Source organism: Triticum dicoccoides, chromosome 1A, assembly GCF_002162155.2.
Source record: "Triticum dicoccoides isolate Atlit2015 ecotype Zavitan chromosome 1A, WEW_v2.0, whole genome shotgun sequence".
NCBI lineage: Eukaryota > Viridiplantae > Streptophyta > Magnoliopsida > Poales > Poaceae > Triticum > Triticum dicoccoides.
Genome location: NC_041380.1, coordinates 181,677,048 through 181,697,344, shown reverse-complemented (window position 1 = coordinate 181,697,344; position 20,297 = coordinate 181,677,048).

Below are 20,297 nucleotides of genomic sequence, written 5' to 3'. Positions count from 1 at the left end.
TTGAATCCAAAGGGATCTTCCTGTAAAGGGGGTCTTGAATCCAAGCTGGATCTTCTCTGAAGAGGGGCCGCGGTCTCTCTCAAGGAGTAGATCCGATATGGATGAGTGAAGCTCTATCTCTCAAATGAGCTATCACAATGCTAACCCTAGAAAGGAGGAGGTGGAGGAGTATATATAGTCTAGGTCCACGAAGGGGTAAGTGAGGGGCAAAAGGGTACATGGGCATCGGCCTGAGTGTCTGCGCACGGGTAGGGCCGGATGTTCCGGGGACGGCCGGAAGGTCCGGGCGCTGGAGGTTCCGGGCAGGGTCCGGGCTATCCAGAGAGTTGTCACACTCTTGGACGGCTTCGGTGCAGCAGGGCCGGAAGCTCTGGGATGGCCGGAGGTTCCGGTGGCCGGAAGTTCCGGGCTTTCCAGAAACTTGTCCAGGCTTCTTCTTCCTTCTCTTCCATGCTTCCCTCGCAGATGGTGTAGGTGATCCTTGGCGCTTGCACTCCTCCTCGTCATCCGTGAAGCTCCGACAATACATATGCAAGCACGATGGAGGGTCAAGTAGTATACCATCCTCGAAGGGGTCAAGTGAGCACGTGTAAATGAGAGGATTCACCTTTATGTATGTGAAGTAGATGTCGCACATGTCACTTGCCGATAAACTCTTGACATGGTGATGTCCATAGGATGCTCCGCATCATCCCCTCCCCCTTGGGAAAGATCCAACCTCAGATCGAAATCCAAATCACCATGGAAAAGAGATGGCGTCGCCGTGTAGTAGTGGTCGATCACCAAGTTCTCGTCATGTTGAAGCTTGAAATGGGAACTCTCCAATGTCGCACCGTCTCGTGATTCCTTCAAAAGGAGCAAGGAGAACAAACACTTAGAAAAACAAATGCGGTTAGTGTTAGTGCAAAACCAAGCATTCAAGAGGTGATACCCAACAAGTGTTGTCATCAAGCATAGCATATGGTGTGACAAAGGATTGTGACATGGCATGTAAGCCCATAAATTGAGCACAAAGAAGGACATCATGGAAACAAGCATGTAAATGTGAGGTAGTGATGCAAATATGTGTAACAAGAGAATAAGCATCTACCTCAAGATCATAGCAAGCATGGGCAAATTGCTCAATGAAAGGTCTATGGTAGGCATAGGAATCATTCACAAGACCAAATAAAATGAAGTGTCTAAACACATGGGTCAAGTGCAAGACAATCCAAGCATAATGTGCATGGGGTGTAGTGAATATAGTGTGGCACTCAACACAATAGAAAGAGCAATTGTTCATCATGTGTGAGGCAATCAAGTCAAGCATAGTAATCAAGTCGTGCAAGCTAGTAGTGCGAAGATGCAACATACTAGAGTAAATCATGGCAATCATGTCATGAGAGCAAATAATAGGCATAGGCAATGCACATGACATATCGCAAGCACGAACACAAAGCAAGATGAAATTATCATCATAGGCATGGGATACAAAGCAAACATAGCAATAGCAGGCAATATCTCCACCAAGCTTGCAAATACACATACAAGTATGAGAATCAATCATCATGTGTAATGCAAAGCATGGGTCACGAATGCATGGCAAAAGCATAGTAACGAGCATAACATGCAAAGTGAACATGGCAAGATGGGCATATAATATGTAGTGGACAATAACCCATAGCCAAGTGAGGGTCATGTAGAAGAAATGTGCGAAGACTTCATGTGAAGAGAGCGGCGGGAAATGCGATCCATGGGATCCCAAGTCATCATTGCTCTCTAGAGCTTGTTTTGTCAACTCGTGGGATTGCGAGGTTGACAAGTATTCATGGGTACCTACACAAAAGAGATACAAACCAAAGAAGTTGTGCGCGTGGTAAATGTACACATCATCCATCATGATGCGTATGTGCACGTGTGAGTTAGCACAAGATAAGCATCCGTCAAAGAAATTTGATGCATGGTATAATAACATGTCATCCATCTTGAAAGAATAGTTATTGTGTATAACATGATGGGAATGCAAATTGAGCATACAAGTATATGGCACAATAATAGCATGTTTATTCATGGGAAGCATATTGTTCACATAAGTATGAGGATCATGCAATGGATGGGAGTGATCAAAATCTCCTAAAATGTATGAGGAAACTATGGGGGTCTCCTCATGAACAATGTTGGAAACATCATATGGAGAAAATGGACAACATCCAAAACAATGCATATCCGAAGCTAGGTGGTCATGGCATGGCATATGAGATAAATGATGCAATGGGAGCATATCAATATCATCACAAGAGAAACAAATGCAAATAACCATGGGCTTGTCATCTATGTCATAAGTGCAAATTGGGTTAATTTGAATGGCATATGCATAGTCACTATGAAGAGATTGCAAATATGACATATGATTGATCTCATGCATAACATATGACAAGTCAAGCGGATTGGCAAACTTGATGTGACCGAGAGAATTAGCATAAGAAATCCTATGTAACATGGCATCACAACTAATAGACTCCATATGGAAATCATCATACTCATCATAAATGGGTAAATCATCGCATGGGTAAATCATACTTAGCATGAAGCATGTCAATAGGGAGATCAACATCATGCAAGCAATCAATGTCATGAATGTCCACTAGTGGGACTAGAGCATCACCTTCACCTATGTTACCTTGTTCATTCCACTCAAGTGGTGTACGTGAGGTGGGAAAGACCAAATGGTGGTCAAGATCATCATTGTGATGGAACCATGTGGGGGTGCATCATATTCCACCATGGCCATCATCTTGTCCAAAGGTAGGACGAAGTCATCGAGAAGCGGCGCATCATCATAGAAGGGACCTAGCACCAAATGAGAAGACACAATAGAGGTAGAGGTCAAGTCGTTAGTGTTAAAAGTGGCCTCACATGACCTATCAACTATCTCACTCTGTCTATGTGGTGGTTCACTCACTCCCTCAAAATAGGTGCACTCAAACTCACATATGGTGGAGTCAGTCATCTCACTAAAGAGGTGGGGGTTTTGGCTCTCCTCACATGGGAATAGTGGAAACACATCATATATGGGGCTAGTGGTGAAATCACTCTCACTCTCAATATGGTGGCTAAAGTCACTCAAGTCATCACATGTCGCCGTGGTCGAAGGGAAAATCCAATGCTCAACCGTCTCGTAGTCATCGTCGTGGATGAAGGCCAAAGATGGCACAACATCACTCTCGCCGTGGATGAAGGCCGAAGATGGCACATCATCACTCTCGCCGTGGATGAAGGCCGAAGATGGCACAACATCACTCTCGCCTCCTAAGATGGAAGCATCATCCTTGCTCGCCACCTTGTCACTCGCCTTCAAAGCTTGGTCCTGGAGGGTCTCCGTACTCGTACTCGTCGCCGCACCATCTTGAAAAAGAGTCATGGAGGACTCAGCATCGTCAATGCCACAAAGAGGGATGGCGTCGAACTTGGGAGTAGCATCTTGGAGCTCGTCGGGCTTGGACATCGTGGTGGTACTAGCCTCATGCTCGTTCTCATGGAGCTTGGTCGTCGCGAAGTAAGCTTGGGGTAGAGAAACTTTGGCCTTCATGAGTTCTTGTTCCGCCTTGAGAGCACCAATGTAGTTGTCGTCGAGGGACTTGTAGTTCTCGAGGAAGATCGTCTTGGAGATGTCGTTGTGCAATCCCATCATGAAGTGTAACTTCATCGAAATGGGGTCGTCCATGCCGGCTCATCGCAAGGCAATCTTCATCTCCTTGAAGTACTCGTCGATGGACTTGGATCCTTGGATGGTGTTCTCCAATTGGCGTTGAAGTTGTTCCGTGTAGGTTCGAGGCACAAACTCTCGCCGCAAAGCTCTCTTTGTCTTGGGCCAACTCATGTCGTAGGTCTCCGAAGGTGTATGAAGCCACCATGTGGACGCGTAGTCGTGGAAGTTCCTTGTGGCGCACTTCACTTGATCTTCGGGAGGGACTTGATGTAACTTGAGGAAGTCGTCCATCAAACACTCCCACTCAAGATACTCGTCGAGTTCTTGAGTCCCATAGAAAGGAATCATGTGGTCGATGTCGAGGTCGTAGTAGCTCATGGAAGTCGCGGACTTGAGCTTGGGGAGCTTCTCTTGAGCGTAGTCTTGAGGTGCTTGTTGGCGAAGATGCCATATATCCGAAGGCGAAGATGCCTTGAAGTCGCTTGGCGAAGATGCCAAAGTGGTTGGTGTAGTCGTAGCTCCGTCTTGGTGGTGCTTGTCTTGCGGTCTTCTCTTGTGGTCATGAAGTTTGGACTTGGCGTGAAGTAGGGCTTGTTGCGACTTGTAGGTAGGCGCATCTCGAGCATCTTTATGATGATGTTGTCATTGTCATGCTTGAGCTCGATGTAGATGTCGTTCGTCGTCGTCGTGCACATGTTGCTTGGAGGTGACTTGCCCTTCATGACGAGGTGGATCACAAACGTGATGGTGGTCGACATGGAGATGTGGACGAGGACGACTTGTGCTTGCATCATTTTTGTGCTCCGAAGACTTGTGACTTGAACGTCGCCGCCTTAAGGATGATGAAGGGGAAGAACAGTTGATCAACAAGGTCCAAATTTCCTCCATCCTTGCATCTTGCTCCTCCTTTTGTGCGGAAAGCTTGTTGTTGATGTAGTTGTACACGCCGTCGTTGTTGTGGAAGACAGGAGATGAAATGACTTGCCTATCCATCACAAGATTCGAGCCAATATGAGTGGAGAAAAGAAGAACGAATACCAAATGTACCTTGACCGAAGTAGAAAGTGGATCAATGATCACTCCAATGTGTACAAGGAAATAGCACAATTGGTACCAATTCTTGTCGGTTTCTCACACCTACACAAATAAGGCTTATGGTGGAGCTCGGTGAGGATAGTGGCACAAATTTTTTTATGCAAAATGTTAGCAAGAGTCAATAATGTTGAAAGAGATTCACAAATTCGCAAGTGAAACAAGTAGACCAATAGCAATATGTGGCACACGGAAACACACACACAGATAGATAAATGGGGTCGTGCAACCAAGGATGAGCACACAATGTGGAATCCATGGAAAATGCTCGTGTTGCACAACTCAAGAGAGACGCTAGCACGATTGCTCACAAGGCGGATACGACACTTGTGCACAACCTATAAGATGCAAAATGGATAAACTTTCTATCCCAAGTATGCTATGTATGTATGGTTCCCGGTGTTTGACCCAAGATGATCGGATATGACAATCTTATGCAATGTGGTTGATGCTATGGCTACTGCTTACAAGCTTCTTTTGTTTCTCTCCTTTTTCTTTGCTTAAAAGATTTATTCTCTTTTTTTGTATGGCCACTTTTGCACAATGCACAAACCAAGATAGGTATTGTGTATATGCGGGAACAAACTTAAGGCACACGAGATGATATGATAACAAGATGATACCTATTGTATTGTATGTATGCAATGGGAGGTGTAGCTCGATGATTACTAATGTGCACAAGTAACGTTGCCGGCAATACTCAAATGGCTAGTCTCGATAGGCAAGTGACACAAAATGGGCTAGGGGTTATCAATGCAATGGCAAGGGAATATATGATGGAGGGATACCACGATACCAAGATGATATGGAGGTTACCGTCCTTGGCGATGATGAGTGGCGGTGATCTTGATGGAGATACCAAGATGATGGAGACTCGTCCCTAACTAGCCGAAACACCTTAGGAAACGGAAAAACCGTGGACTCAAAAATTTCAAACATCAAAATGGTGGTAGCGGGATGCGGCGGTGGTGTTACGGAAGCTCAATGAGATTGCGACAATGCAATGATGGGTTATGCGAGTAGACAATGCGGAAGTGGAGGGTTATTGGATTATGTGAGTCGGAGTTGGAAGCACGATCGCTAATTAGCCGAAACACCTTAGGAGACACAACTCACAACACAAACAAAATTGGGTTAAGTTGGGGCGTAAGAAGTGTATTGTTGGTAAGCCTATGCGGAAGTTATGGTGGTGGTGGTGGTTGATGAAGAAGTAACCGTCCCTAAGTAGCCTGGTGATGTAGGGTAGAGACCCTAATCACCCGATCTTTCACGAAAGGAGCGGATCCCGGAGATATCACGAAGAACACGTGGAAGAACTGAAGGGAAACACAAGAGGAAATCACTAAACCGACACGAATAAGTCACGCATGGGCTAGATCCTCGAGTACATAGATCGGTACACGAATCCACGGACAACTAGGGACGATACACGGTAATCGGTTCTTCTTCGTGAGGAGGTCTTGATGGGGCCACCCAAGAGGGGGTCTTGATGATCTTCTCCGAAAGGAGGTCTTGAATCCGCTTGGGGGATCTTCTCCGGGGGAGGCTCGAATCTCCGAGGAGAAGGTAACCAAGTGGATGAGCAAAGCTCTCTCACAAATCTGAGCTAAACATTTGCTAACCCTAATTCAGAGCTAGGGGACCAGTACTTATAGTTCAAAGGGGTAAGTTGGGGTTACACGGGTCGTTGACCCCTTTCACTGCGCATAGCCAGGCCGGTAGTACCGGTCAAGGGGGCGGTTGTTCCGTTGGGAGCTCATGCATGGCGGTAGTACCGGTCCTGGAAGGCGGTAGTTCCGCCGGGAGGTCAGGCGCTGGCTTGCGGAGATGGATATCGAAGGGGCCAGCGGTTGTACTGGTTGTCGGGGCGGTAGTACCGGTCTTTTGGTAGTTACCGGTACATCCGGTGTAGTGTCGGCCTTGCACCGCTCGATCACAGAAGGTAGACCGGTTGTTGGGCGGTAGTCGGCCGGTTGTTCCGCCCGGGTGGTGGTCGGGCGGTTGTTCCTGTCCTTTAGGGCTGGGTAGAATGTCTCCATGCTCTTGATGTCCGTATTTCACCGTTCCATCTCCTTGGTTGCTTACATGGTACCTAAGCACACAAAGCAACTCCGATTGAGGTAGTAGCCATGTCTCAAGTGGGTCAAAGGGAAGTTCAACAAGGAGAGAGTTAACCTCGTTCTTGATGGCTCTCGCACGGGCTCTTGTCATGGGTCCAAGTGGTGTTGTGGGAGATGTAGGTAGGTCCATGGGGATGGCCTTGGGATGATCCACATCATCTCCCCTCCCTTGGGGAAGATCCGTCCTCGGATCAAATTCTTCATCACCATGGAAGGCAGAGAGATCTTTGATGTTGAAGATGTCGCTCACACTGTACTTGTCGCGCGGGAGGTCGATCTTGTAAGCGTTGTCGTTGTAGCGTTAAAGCACCTTGAAGGGTCCATCTGCTCGTGGTCGAAGCTTGGACTTGCGTTCTTGTGGAAAGTGGTCGTTGCGAAGGTGTAGCCACACGAGATCACCAATGTTGAAGACCATAGGTTGCTTGTTGAAGTTGAGCTTGGTCGCAAGGCGTTGAACTTGGCGTTCGATGGTGTTTCTTGTATCATCATGCACCTTCTTGAGATGTGCCACACATGCACTTGCGTCCAAATTGATGCGCTCTTGAAGTGGTAGAGGAAGAATGTCCAATGGTGACAATGGGTTGAATCCGTAAACGACCTCGAAAGGAGACTTGCTGGTTGTTGAGTGTCTTGCTCGGTTGTAGGCGAACTCGACGATATGTAGGCACTCCTCCCACTCATTGATGTTCTTCTTGATGAGTACTCGAAGTAGAGCGGAGAGTGCACGGTTTGTCACCTCCGTTTGGCCGTCGGTTTGAGGATGGTACACCGTGGAGAAGAGTAGCTTGATTCCGAGCTTGGCGCATAGGGTCTTCCAAAAGTAACTAAGGAACTTGACGTCGCGGTCCGAGACAATTGTCTTTGGCACACCATGGAGACGCAATATTTCCCTACAAAAGAGATTAGCAACATGTGAAGCATCGTTTATCTTGTGACAAGGAATAAAATGTGCCATTTTGGAGAAATGGTCCACAACGACAAATATGGAGTCTTTTCCATTTCGAGTTCTAGGAAAACCAAGTACAAAGTCCATGCTAATGTCCTCCCAAGGTTGGTATGGAATTGGTAAAGGAATATAGAGACCATGAGATTGATCTTTGGACTTAGCTTTGCGACATGTAGAACACCGGTTGGTGAAACGATTGACGTCCCGAAACATCTTTGGCCAAAAGTAGCTCTTCGAGAGCGTGGGAACGTCTTGTCGCGTCCGAAGTGTCCCATTAAGCCTCCTCCATGCGATTCCTGCAAAAGCAACAAATGAAGAGACGACTTGGGGATGCAGAGTTTGTTAGCTCTCATAAGATAGCCGTCCTTGATGTAATAGCGTTGCCAAGATGTATTCGACAAACACTTGGCATAAGGAGTAGCAAAAGTTGCATCATGCTCATACAAGTCTTTGATATGCTCGAAGCCAATGACATCTAACTCAAGTTGCATGACAAGCATGCATATGCGGGAAAGAGCATCCGCTACTATGTTTTCTTTACCCTTGATGTACTTGATGACATAGGGAAAAGACTCAATGAATTCACTCCATTTAGCATGAAGCTTGTTCAACTTAGTTTGACCCTTAAGATACTTAAGAGTCTCATGATCGGTATGAATGATAAACTCATGGGGACGAAGGTAGTGTTCCCATTCATGTAAAACACGGACTAAAGCATATAGCTCTTTGTCATAGATGGGATAATTGAGTTGCGCTCCGGAAAGTTTCTCACTAAAGTAAGCTCTGGGGCGCTTCTCTTGCATTAACACACCTCCTATGCCATTACCACTAGCATCACAATGAATTTCAAAAGGCTTGTCGAAGTTTGGTAAAGCAAGCACGGGAGCATGAGTAAGCAAATTCTTAAGCTCATTGAATGCGGTATCTTGGGATGGTCCCCAAACAAAAGGCACATTCTTCTTGCTCAAAGCATGCAAAGGCGAAGCAATGGTGCTAAAATCCTTCACAAAGCGACGATAGAAACCCGCAAGGCCAAGGAAACTACGCACTTGAAGCAAGTTGGTAGGTTGCGGCTAAGTCTTAATAGCATTGATCTTGGACTCATCTACATGAACACCCATAGAAGGGACAACAAAACCCAAGAAAATGAGCTTATCAACACCAAAAAGGCATTTCTCCTTATTAGCATAGAGACGCTCTTTCCTAAGAGTTTGCAAAATGGTGCGGACATAGGTGACATGCTCTTTGATAGATTTGCTAAACACAAGAATGTCATCGAAGTAAACCACAACAAATATACCAATGTAAGGGCGAAAGACATGATTCATAAGGCGCATAAAAGTGCCCGGTGCTTCCGAGAGACCCATAGGCATGACTAACCACTCATACAAACCAAACTTGGTTTTGAAGGCAGTTTTCCATTCATCGCCCTCTTGTATGTGGATTTGATAGTAACCACTCTTAAGATCAATTTTGGAAAATATAGTGGCACCAGTAAGCTCATATAGCATATCATCTAGGCGTGGAATGGGATATCTATAACAAACGGTAATAGCATTGATAGGTCTACAATCAGAGCACATGCGAAAACTACCATCATGTTTTGGCACAAGAATGACCGGTACGGCACAAGGACTCAAACTTTCACGCACATGACCATGGTCTATGAGATGCTTTACTTGCCTTTGAATTTCTTTGGTTTTTTCGGGGTTGATGCAGTAGGGAGCTTTGTTCGGAAGCAGTGCTCCGGGGATGAGGTCGATGCGGTGCTCAATGCCTCGTAGAGGAGGTAGACCCGAAGGTAGCTCATCGGGAAAAACATCTTGAAATTCCTGCAAAAGAGAAGACAACACTAGAGGAAGAGTGTGAGAAGTGTTAGTTTGTGGTGAATTGTCCTTGCACACAAGGACGTAGCGTAGGACACTAGATGGGTTCTCACACACTTCTCTCATCTGACGTTTGGTGGCAAAGAGAACTAGGTTCTTGTTTTCGCTCATCGTGGAGGCACTCAATTCGGGCTTGTGGCGCTCACTTTCTTTTTGGTGGCTCACTCTCTCACCATTCTCTCCATGATGGGTGGCTTGCTTATCGGCGATCACTTGGCTTGGAGACATAAGGTGTAACACAAACTCCTTTCCTTGAATCTTGAAGCTATAGTGGTTTGTACGCCCATTGTGGACGACTCCTCTATCGAATTGCCATGGCCGTCCAAGGAGAAGATGACAAACGGTCATTGGGATGACATCGCACTCCAAGATGTCTTCGTAGGCGCCGATTTTGAAGGATACTTGCACTCGGTGCTCGACTTGGATAGTGCCGGAGTCGCTAAGCCATTGCACTTTGTATGGATGTGGATGCTTTTTCTTGGGCAATTGGAGCTTGGAGCAAAGTTCTTCACTTGCGAGATTGTGACAACTCCCTCCATCGATGATGACCTTGACGGATCGTCCATTGATGCCGGCCTTGGTGTGGAATATGTGGCATCATTGGTCTTCTTCTTGTTGATGTTGGAGAGTCAAGACTTTGGAGACAACAAGTGCGGGACTTGAATCTTCATCGCAAAAGACTTGTTCTTCTTCATTGTTCACTTGGAGGTGCATGGCGACTTGCTCAAGGGCATCCATTTCTCCTTCGCTCATGGAATCATAAGTGCCATCGTCGTTGAAGATCATGGTGCGCTTGTTGGTGCAATCATAGGACTTGTGGCCGCGGCCGCCGTAAGTGAAACACTTGAGGGAACTCGTCTTGACGGTCTCATCGGTAGAGGTTGATGATGATGAAGCTCCCGGCTTGAAGTTGCTCGTATTAGGATTGCTTGTAATTGGCGAAGCTTTCTTAGAAGTCGACTTGTCAATGGTGGAAGTAGAGGGTCTTGTAGTCGGTGTTGGAGTCGTTGAAGCTTGGTTATTGGAGAAACCGCAGGACTTGGATGAGAACTTGGCATACTTGAAATCATCTTGCACTTGGCGTTCCGCTTTGGTAGCTTGGTGCACGAGCTCGATTAGATTTGAGTATGGTTGGAAGTCGGCGATCTTCTTGATAGGATGATTGAGGCCATTCAAGAAATGTGCCATTGTTTGCTCATCATCTTCCGTCACATTGGCTCTTATCAATGCAATCTCCATCTCCTTGTAGTATTCTTCAACGCTCTTTGTTCCTTGCTTGAGTTGTTGGAGTTTCTTGAAGAGGTCGCGGTTGTAGTAGGTAGGCATGAAGCGTGCTCTCATGACATCCTTCATTTGTGCCCAAGTAGTGATGGGTGGTTCACCTCTTGCCTCGCGGCGCTCTATGATTTGTTCCCACCAAATGAGGACATAGTCTTGGAACTCAAGGGATGCCATCGCGATCTTCTTCTCTTCTTCATAATTGTGCAAACGGAAGATCTTGTCAACTTTCAATGCCCATGAAAGGTATTCTTCGGGATCGTTGCTTCCATTGAACTTGGGCATGGTGAACTTGAGCTTGCCGTAGCGTTGCTCTTCATTGTGTTGGGGTCGGGGATGATGATGCCCATGTTGTAGATGATTGTTCAACTGGTGGTGCTCTTGATGCAGAGGGTTGTCAACCTCGTGTTGCTCTTGTCGTGGAGGATCCCCATTGTGGTCATGCTCTTGATGAACTTGATGGTCTTGGAGAGCTTGTGGAGGAGCGCGTCGAGCTCGAGGAGGAACTAGACGATGCACGCGAGCTTGAAATCATCGTTCATGAATTTCTTCGCGAAGTGCTTCCTCTTGTTCACGGGCTTGTCGGCCTCGGTCGGCAACGGCTCGACTTGCATGGTGTAGAGCTTGTTGCGCCTCAAGTGCTTGAGCATCACGGAGTTGTTGTTCTTGACATTGAGCCTCGGCATCTTGTGCATTTTGGTGTAGACGCGTGTGTTCTTCCTCTTCATGTTGGTGTTGTTGTTGGCGTTCTCGAGCTAGCGCAAAGGCTTCTTTGGCTTTATGGCGTCGATGTTCTTGCGAGTCGGTGTCTCGAAGTGGATTGAGGTTTGCTTGACGCTCGTTGCGCGTGGCTTGACGAAGAGTGTTCGATGTCGGTGTACTTGAGCCGGAGAGGGTGACTTGAACGGCTCCTTCTTGAAGTGGAAGAAGAGCGGTTGAGCAACAAAGCGTGAATCTTGTCCATCCTTGCGTCATTCTCTTGCTTGTGATCGTTGAGCTTGTGGTCGAAGTAGTCCCTTGTACATTGCTCGGAAATTCGCAAGTCAACGGCAAGGTTGTCGATGCGTTCACTCATAGCTTGTTGCTCTTGATGCAAAGCACGTTCTGCACCAAAGAGGTGACTCTTGGTGACGAAGGAGTTCATGTCGTCGTCTTGCTCCATGAAGAGCGGGTTGGTAGAAGTACTTGGCCTATCCATCATTCCAAGACAAGTGTAAGTGGAAGAAAGAGAAAATGAATACCAAATGTACCTTGACCGAAGTTGAAAGTGAATCGATGATCACTCCAATGTAGGACAAGGAAATAGGCCAATTGGTACGAATTCTCATCGGTTTCTCACACCTACATAAGTAAAAGCTTATGGTGGAGCTTGGTTAGGATGGTGGCACAAAAATTAGATGCAATTTGTAAGTGAGCTTCAATAATGTTGGAAAAGATTTGCAAGATGCAATGTAACAAGTAGACCAAGCATATAAGGTACACGGAAACACACGCGCAAAAAGATAAGTGGGGTTGTGCAACCAAGGGTGAGCCAAAGTGTGGAATCCACAAAAATGCTCTTGTTTCACAACACTAGAGAGACGCTAGCACGATTGCATGATAGGCGGATACAAGAACTTGTGCACAACCTACTTAGCAAAAATGCAACGATTTCTATCCCAAATATTTTGTATGCAAGGTGTTGCTATGATACGATCCAAGATGATCGAGTATGACAATCTTAATGTTGTATGATGCTACAGTTCTTGCTTAAAAGCTCTTTTCTTATCTTTCCTCTTTGCTTAAAATCTTGTTTGGCTCTTTGATGTTTGAGTTCTTTTCTCATGCAATGCTTGACGAACCAAGATAGCAAGTTAGTATGCGATGACAATTTGGTGACACAAGAGATGATACCAATATAGGAAACATTGATGTATGTATGCTATGGGAAGTATGATCACTAATGTGGACAAGTCTCATTGCCGGCAATACTCAATGGCTAGTGTCGATGGGTAAGCAACGCAAATGAGGAAGGCTATGATGGCTATCAATGTAATGGCAAGAGTCGTATGTCCAACAACAAGATGAGGTTACCGGTCTTGCTTCCGTTATGGTGTCAAAATGGTGGCACGAATACCACGATGTAGTCGAGGTGGTCGTTGTTGATGACGCGTCCGTGGTGAAGATGAGCGGTGGTGGTGTCGATGTCGAACCGTACCGAAATAGCTGAAACACAAAAGGATATGGTACCGCAACTCAAATTCTCAAACCTCGAAGTGGCAACATGTGTCGGAGTGCGAGACGGGCACAAAGGGGGTAGTATGCGGAATTGGTGATGGTGTATAAGTGGTGGGCAAAGATGCCAGTCGGTTTGAACTGAAACTAGGTGGGGCGGTAGTACCGCTTGTGAAGGCGGTAGTACCGGTTGGTGCCTTAGTGGTAGTTCCGCTCGTGGGGGCGGTAGTACCGCTGGGGTCTAGAAGATCGCAAGATCTAGATCGGGGATGGGTTTTTGGGACGGAAAAGGATGATTTCGTTGTCAAAATTCGAGCGATTTCAAGGATGGAATGTGGAGAGAAATGGGGAGATGCTAGATCCACTTGAAACGAAGCAAATCCACGGATCAGATCCGACAAAACATCAACACACCAACAAATCACAAAACAAATTGGGGCTATGTGGGGATTTTCAAATTTAGGACGAAAAACAACAAAATAAGGCTAGCAACACAACGGGGAGGCTCCGAAATCGTGATCAACGTGGCTCTAGATACTAAGTTGATGTAGGGTAGAGACCCTAATCGCCCGATCTTTCACGAAAGGAGCGGATCCCAGACAAATCACGAAGAACACGAGGAAGAACGGAAGGGAAACACAAGAGGAAATCACTAAACCGACACGAATAAGTCACACATGGGCTAGATCCTCGAGTACATAGATCGATACACGAATCCACGGACAACTAGGGATGATACACGGTAATCGGTTCTTCTCCGTGAGGAGGTCTTGATGGGGCCGCCCAAGAGGGGGTCTTGATGATCTTCTCCGGAAGCAGGTCTCGAATCCGCTTGGATATCTTCTTCGGGGGAGGCTCGAATCTCCGAGGAGAAGGTAACCAAGTGGATGAGCAAAGCTCTCTCACAAATCTGAGCTAAACATTTGCTAACCCTAATTCGGAGCTAGGGGACGAGTACTTGTAGTTCAAAGGGGTAAGTTGGGGTTACACGGGTCGTTGACCCCTTTCACTGCACACAGGCAGGCCGGTAGTACCGGTCAAGGGGGCGGTTGTTCCGCTGGGAGCTCATGCATGGCAGAAGTACTGGACCTGGAAGGCGGTAGTTCCGCTGGGAGGTCAGGCGCTGGCTTGCGGAGATGGACGTCGAAGGGGGTAGCGGTTGTACTGATTGTCAGGGCGGTAGTACCGGTCTTTTGGTAGTTACCGGTACATCCGGTGTAGCGCCGGCCTTGCACCGCTCGATCACAGAAGGTAGACCGGTTGTTGGGCGGTAGTCGGCCGGTTGTTCCGCCCGGGCGCTGGTCGGGCGGTTGTTCCGGTCCTTCAGGGCTGGGCAGAATGTCTCCATGCTCTTGATGTCCATCTTGCACCATTCCATCTCCATGGTTGCTTACATGGTACCTAAGCACACAAAGCAACTCCGATTAAGGTAGTAGCCATGTCTCAAGTGGGTCAAAGGGAAGTTCAACAAGGAGAGAGTTAACCTCGTTCTCGATGGCTCTCGCACGGGCTCTTGTCATGGGTCCAAGTGGTGTCGAGGGAGATGTAGGTAGGTCCATGGGGATGACCTTGGAATGCTACGCATCACCTAGACACCATAGGAGACTCAACTCACTCCTCAAGTAACCACATGCGATGGGGAACAAAATTGGTTAGGTTGCGGAAGTCTGCGGAGGTGTAGCGGATTATGTGGTGGAAACCCTAGGCAAAGATGCCAAAATGCACAAAATTTGATGGTTTCAAAAGGTGCTGAAACCAAGGTGAGGTCCTCGGGCACGCCGGTAGCTTCAAAACGAGCCAAAGAACACTCAAATCGGAGTTCAGAGCGAAAAGTTGTGATCAAAACGGTGAAAGAGGCTGATGCTGAAATTCTGTGTAATGTTTCGGGTTAGGCCGGAAGTTCCGGGCCTAGGGCCGGAAGTTCCGGGCTCCGGAAGCTCCGGGGGGTGGCCGGAAGTTCTGGGGGTCGCGGAAAAACTGCCGGGAGTCTGGGGATTTTTGGGGTAAACTTTCTGCTTAGCCCGGAAGTTCCGGGGCTGGGACGGAAGTTCCGGGGGACGGAAGTTCCGGGGGAGTCCGGAAGTTCCGGGGGTCATGGAATTTCTTCCGGGACGAACCCTAAATTCCAGATCTGAGAATGGGGGCAGAAAAACTCAATTTTCAAGGTCAAAATTGGGAAGATTTCATGGATAGAAATGGGGGAAAAGATGGGGAATGCTAGATCCACTCATAACACAGCGAATCCACGGATCAAAATCAACAAAACATCATCAAAACCAACAAATCACAAAAAAAATTGGGGCTATTTTTGGTGGGGATTTTCGAATTTAGGACAAAATCAACAACAATTAGGCTAGCAAACAAGGAGGGGAGGCTCCGAAATCGTGATCAACGTGGCTCATGATACCAAGATGATGTAGGGTAGAACCCTAATCGCCCGATCTTTCACGAAAGGAGCGAATCCCGCAAAGAACACGAGGAACAAGAGGGGGAAACGAGGGGAATCATGAGGGGAAACACGAGAGAATCACTAAAACCAACAAGAATGATAACACATGCGCTAGATCCATGAACACAATGGAAGATACAAGATCCAAAGTCAACAACGGACGATACAAGAGGTAACCGGTTCTTCTCCGTGAGGATGTCTTGAATCCACGGGGGGATCTTCCCTTTGAAAGGGGGCTTGAATCCAAAGGGATCTTCCCGTAAAGGGGGTCTTGAATCCAAGGTGTATCTTCTCCGAAGAGGGGCTGCGGTCTCTCTCAAGGAGTAGATCCGATATGGATGAGCGAAGCTCTATCTCTCAAATGAGCTATCACAACACTAACCCTAGAAAGGAGGAGGTGGAGGAGTATATATAGTCTAGGTCCATGAAGGGGTAAGTGAGGGGCGAAAGGGTACATGTGCATCGGCCCGAGTGTCTGCGCGCAGGCAGGGACGGATGTTCCGAGGACGGCCGGAAGGTCCGGGCTCTGGAGGTTCCGGGCGAAGGTCCGGGCAGGTTCCGGGCTATCCAGAGAGTTGGCACACTCTTGGACGGCTTCGGTGCAGTAGGGCCGGAGGTTCCAGTGGCCGGAAGTTCCGGTCAGCGGCCGGAAGTTCTGGGCTTTCCAGAAACTTGTCCAGGCTTCTTCTTCCTTCTCTTCCACGCTTCCCTCGCGGATGGTGTAGGTGATCCTTGGCGCTTGCACTCCTCCTCGTCATACGTGAAGCTCCGAAAATACCTATGCATGCACGATGGAGGGTCAAGTATTATACCATCCTCGAAGGGGTCATGTGAACTCTTGACATGGTGATGTCCATAGGATGCTCCGCATCACTATGTTTGTCAGCTCTCAACAACTTTTATTCATCATACTCTTTATATGTGAAGTCATTACTCTCCATAAGATCCATATGATCTCTTTAGTTCTTTTTATTCTTTTCTTTTATTCCCTCAAGATCATAGCAAGATAATCAAGCCCTTGACTCAACACTAATCTTTATTATATATAGCTCACGGACTCGATTACATAGAAGGATCATAAAGCAAAACTCAAAACTAGATCATACTAAAACTTTATTCTACTAGATCAAGATATAACCAAAAGGATCGAACTAAGAAAATGGTAAATATAAAAGTGATGGTGATACGATACCGGGGCACTCCCCCAAGCTTGGCAGTTGCCAAGGGGAGTGCCCATACCCATGTTATTATGTTTCCTTCCTCGGAGGTGGTGATGATGGAGTTGTTGATGACATGTGCTTATTCCTTAATTTGCGCTTGAGGATAGAATTTTGCTCCATTAGGTCCTCGATCCCCTGCTCAAGGCTTAATACCTTTTTGCATAGTTCTTGTTTGTTCTCCTGCAAGAGACGAAAAGTGATAAACTAGATCTTAGGTTTCTTTGCTCTACCGGGGAGGCTTGAGTTTTTGAACTCCACATGCATGTCCCTAGGTTGAGGTAATGGGACTTCATCTTCATCTGAGCTTGTCTCCTCCGTTCCCTTAGGCTCATAGTCTTCTTCTTCCTCCGTGGTCCAACAACAATGCTCCAAGTCCCCGTAGACCTTATGATCTACAAGGTAATATGCCACATAGCTTTATCCCTCCAAATCTTGGGATGACATAATGCTCTAATCTGCAGCAGAAACAGCTCGAAACAAAAACAGAGGATATTTGCGTGATACGGTGGTCAAAACCTTCGGGAGATTATATAATGAATTTTTAATGACCAAAAGAAGTATCGTGCAAGAAAACGAAGTCTGGAGAGCACACGAGGTGCCCACGAGGCAGAGGGCGCACCTAGGGGTAGGGAGCGCCCTCCACCCTCGTGGACGCCTTGTGTCCTTCCCGGACTACTTCTTATTTTCCTATTTTCTTAAATATTCCAAAACAGAGAAAATTGCCATTAGAACTGTTTTGGAGTCGGTTTACTTACCGTACCACGTACCTATTCCTTTTCGGAGTCTGAAACATTATGGAAAGTGTCCCTTATGTATTCCTTCGGGGTTACGGTTTCAATAACATTAGTTTCAACATTTATGGGATTACCTGAGATATAATGTTTGATTCTTTGACTGTTCACCACCCTCGGATTTGTGTCTTCGAAGTTATTGATTCTATGGCATCGGAACAATAGACCTCCTCGATGATGTAAGGACCTTCCCATTTAGAGAGGAGTTTGCCTGCAAAAAATCTTAAACGAGAGTTGTATAGAAATACATAATCACCTACATTAAACTCACGCTTTTGTATCCTTTTATCATGCCATCTTTTAACTTTTTCTTCAAATAGTTTGGCATTCTCATAAGCCTGGGTTCTCCATTCCTCAAGTGAGCTAATGTCAAAAAGCCTCTTCTCACTGGCAAGTTCGAAATCATAATTGAGCTCTTCAAATGGCCCAATATGCCTTATGTTCCAGTTCAAGAGGTAAGTGACATGCTTTACCATAAACCATTTTATACGGAGACATACCCATAGGATTTTTATATGCAGTTCTATAAGCCCATAATGCATCATCAAGTTTCTTGGACCAATTCTTTCTAGATATATTAACAGTCTTTTGCAAAATTAATTTAAGCTCTCTATTGCTCAATTCTACTTGACCACTAGATTGTGGATGATATGGAGATGCAATTCTATGATTAACATCATACTTAGCAAGCATTTTACGAAAAGCACCATCAATAAAATGTGAACCACCATTAGTCATTAAGCATCTAGGGACTCCAAACCTCAAAAAATAACTTCTTTAAGCATCTTAATAGAGGTGTTATGATCAGCACTACTAGTTGGAATAGCTTCTACCCACTTAGTAACGTAATCAATAACAACTAAAATATGTGTATACCCATTAGAGGAAGGAAACGACCCCATATAATCAAAACCCCAAACATCAAATGGTTCAATAACAAGTGAATAATTCATAGGCATTTCTTGACGTCTACTAATATTACCAATTCTTTGACATTCATCACAAGACAAAACAAACTTACGGGCATCCTTGAAGAGAGTAGGCTAATAAAAACTTGATTGCAATACCTTATGTGCAGTTCTGTCTCCAACATTCTGTCCTCCATAAGATTTGGAGTGACACTTGCGTAGGATCTGTTCCTGTTCATGCTCAGGTACACAACGTCTAATAACACCATCTACTCCTTATTTATAAAGATGCGGGTCATCCCAGGGATTCGCTCCTTTCGTGAAAGATCGGGCTATAGGGTTCCTACCCTACATCATCTTGGATCAGAGCAAGCTTGTCTCTTGATACCATCATCTTGGTATCATGAGCCACGTTGATCACAATTTCGGAGCCTCCCCCACCGTTTTCTAGCCTTCTTTTGCTTGATTTCGTCCTAAATTCGAAAATCCCCACCAAAAATAGCCCCAATTTTTTTGTGATTTGTTGGTTTGATGATGTTTTGTTGATTTTGATCCATGGATTTGCTTGGTTTCACGTGGATCTAGCATCTCCCCAAGTTTCCCCATCTTTCATCCACGAACTCTCATCAATTTTGACCCCAAAATCTCCATTTTCCACCCAAAATCGCGTTCCGGATCTGAAATTTCACGTTGACCCCGACCACCGGACGACCGTCACCTTACCAGACGTTCGGAGCCGCAGGAACCACCGGACGTCCGACCTTACCGGACGACCGGAACCCCCTAACCCGAGCAGAACCAGCGGATTTCCGACCCGACCGGACGTCCGGCGACCGGACGACCGTTTTTTCCAGACGTCCGCTACCTATAGATATCAACTTCGGCTGATTTTTGTTTCGGCCATAACTAATTTATCCGAAGTCCGATTTTCGCGTTGTTTAGCTCGTTGGAAGGCTCTTGACATCCCCCTTCCCACAAAAATACCACCAAGATCTTTTGTGATAGAGGCAAAGGTGTCCCGATGTTTCGATATGATGGTGGCTATCGTTTTCTATGGGAGTTGACCTTGACGATACGACTACGAACGTGCGAGATGTCGCGCCTTAGCAATCGCTAAAGCAACTTCCGAGGGTTATTGACCATGTCGGAGCACGATCAACCTGACCATGAGGGTCTGTTTCCTGCAAGCAAACGAAGAACAAGCAAGAAACTAAGATTGCAATCTGGATATTGCGAATATAAGATGAAAGCTTTAGTGATAAAGGTGGGGTTATGTGACTCATTGGTCTGGTCGTTGAACACAAACGAAGTACAGGAAGTTGCAGCTATGGCGAACTTTTAATCTAAACAAAACCCAAAGCCTAAACGATGCCCTAAGGGCTGTATATATGGAGGAGAGAAGGGGAATTTCATGGCCCTTGGTGATAGAGGCAAAGGTGTCCCGATGTTTCGATGAGATGGTCGCTATCGTTTTCTGTGGGAGTCGACCTTGACGATCGACTACGAACGTGTGAGACGTCGCGCCTTAGCAATCGCTAAACCAACTTCCGAGGGTTATTGACCACGCCGGAGCATGATCAGCCTGACCACGAGGTTCTGTTTCCTGCAAGCAAATGAAGAACAAGCAAGAAACTGAGATTGCAATCTGGATATTGCGAATATAAGATGAAAGCTTTATTGATCAAGGTGGGATTCTGTGACGCCT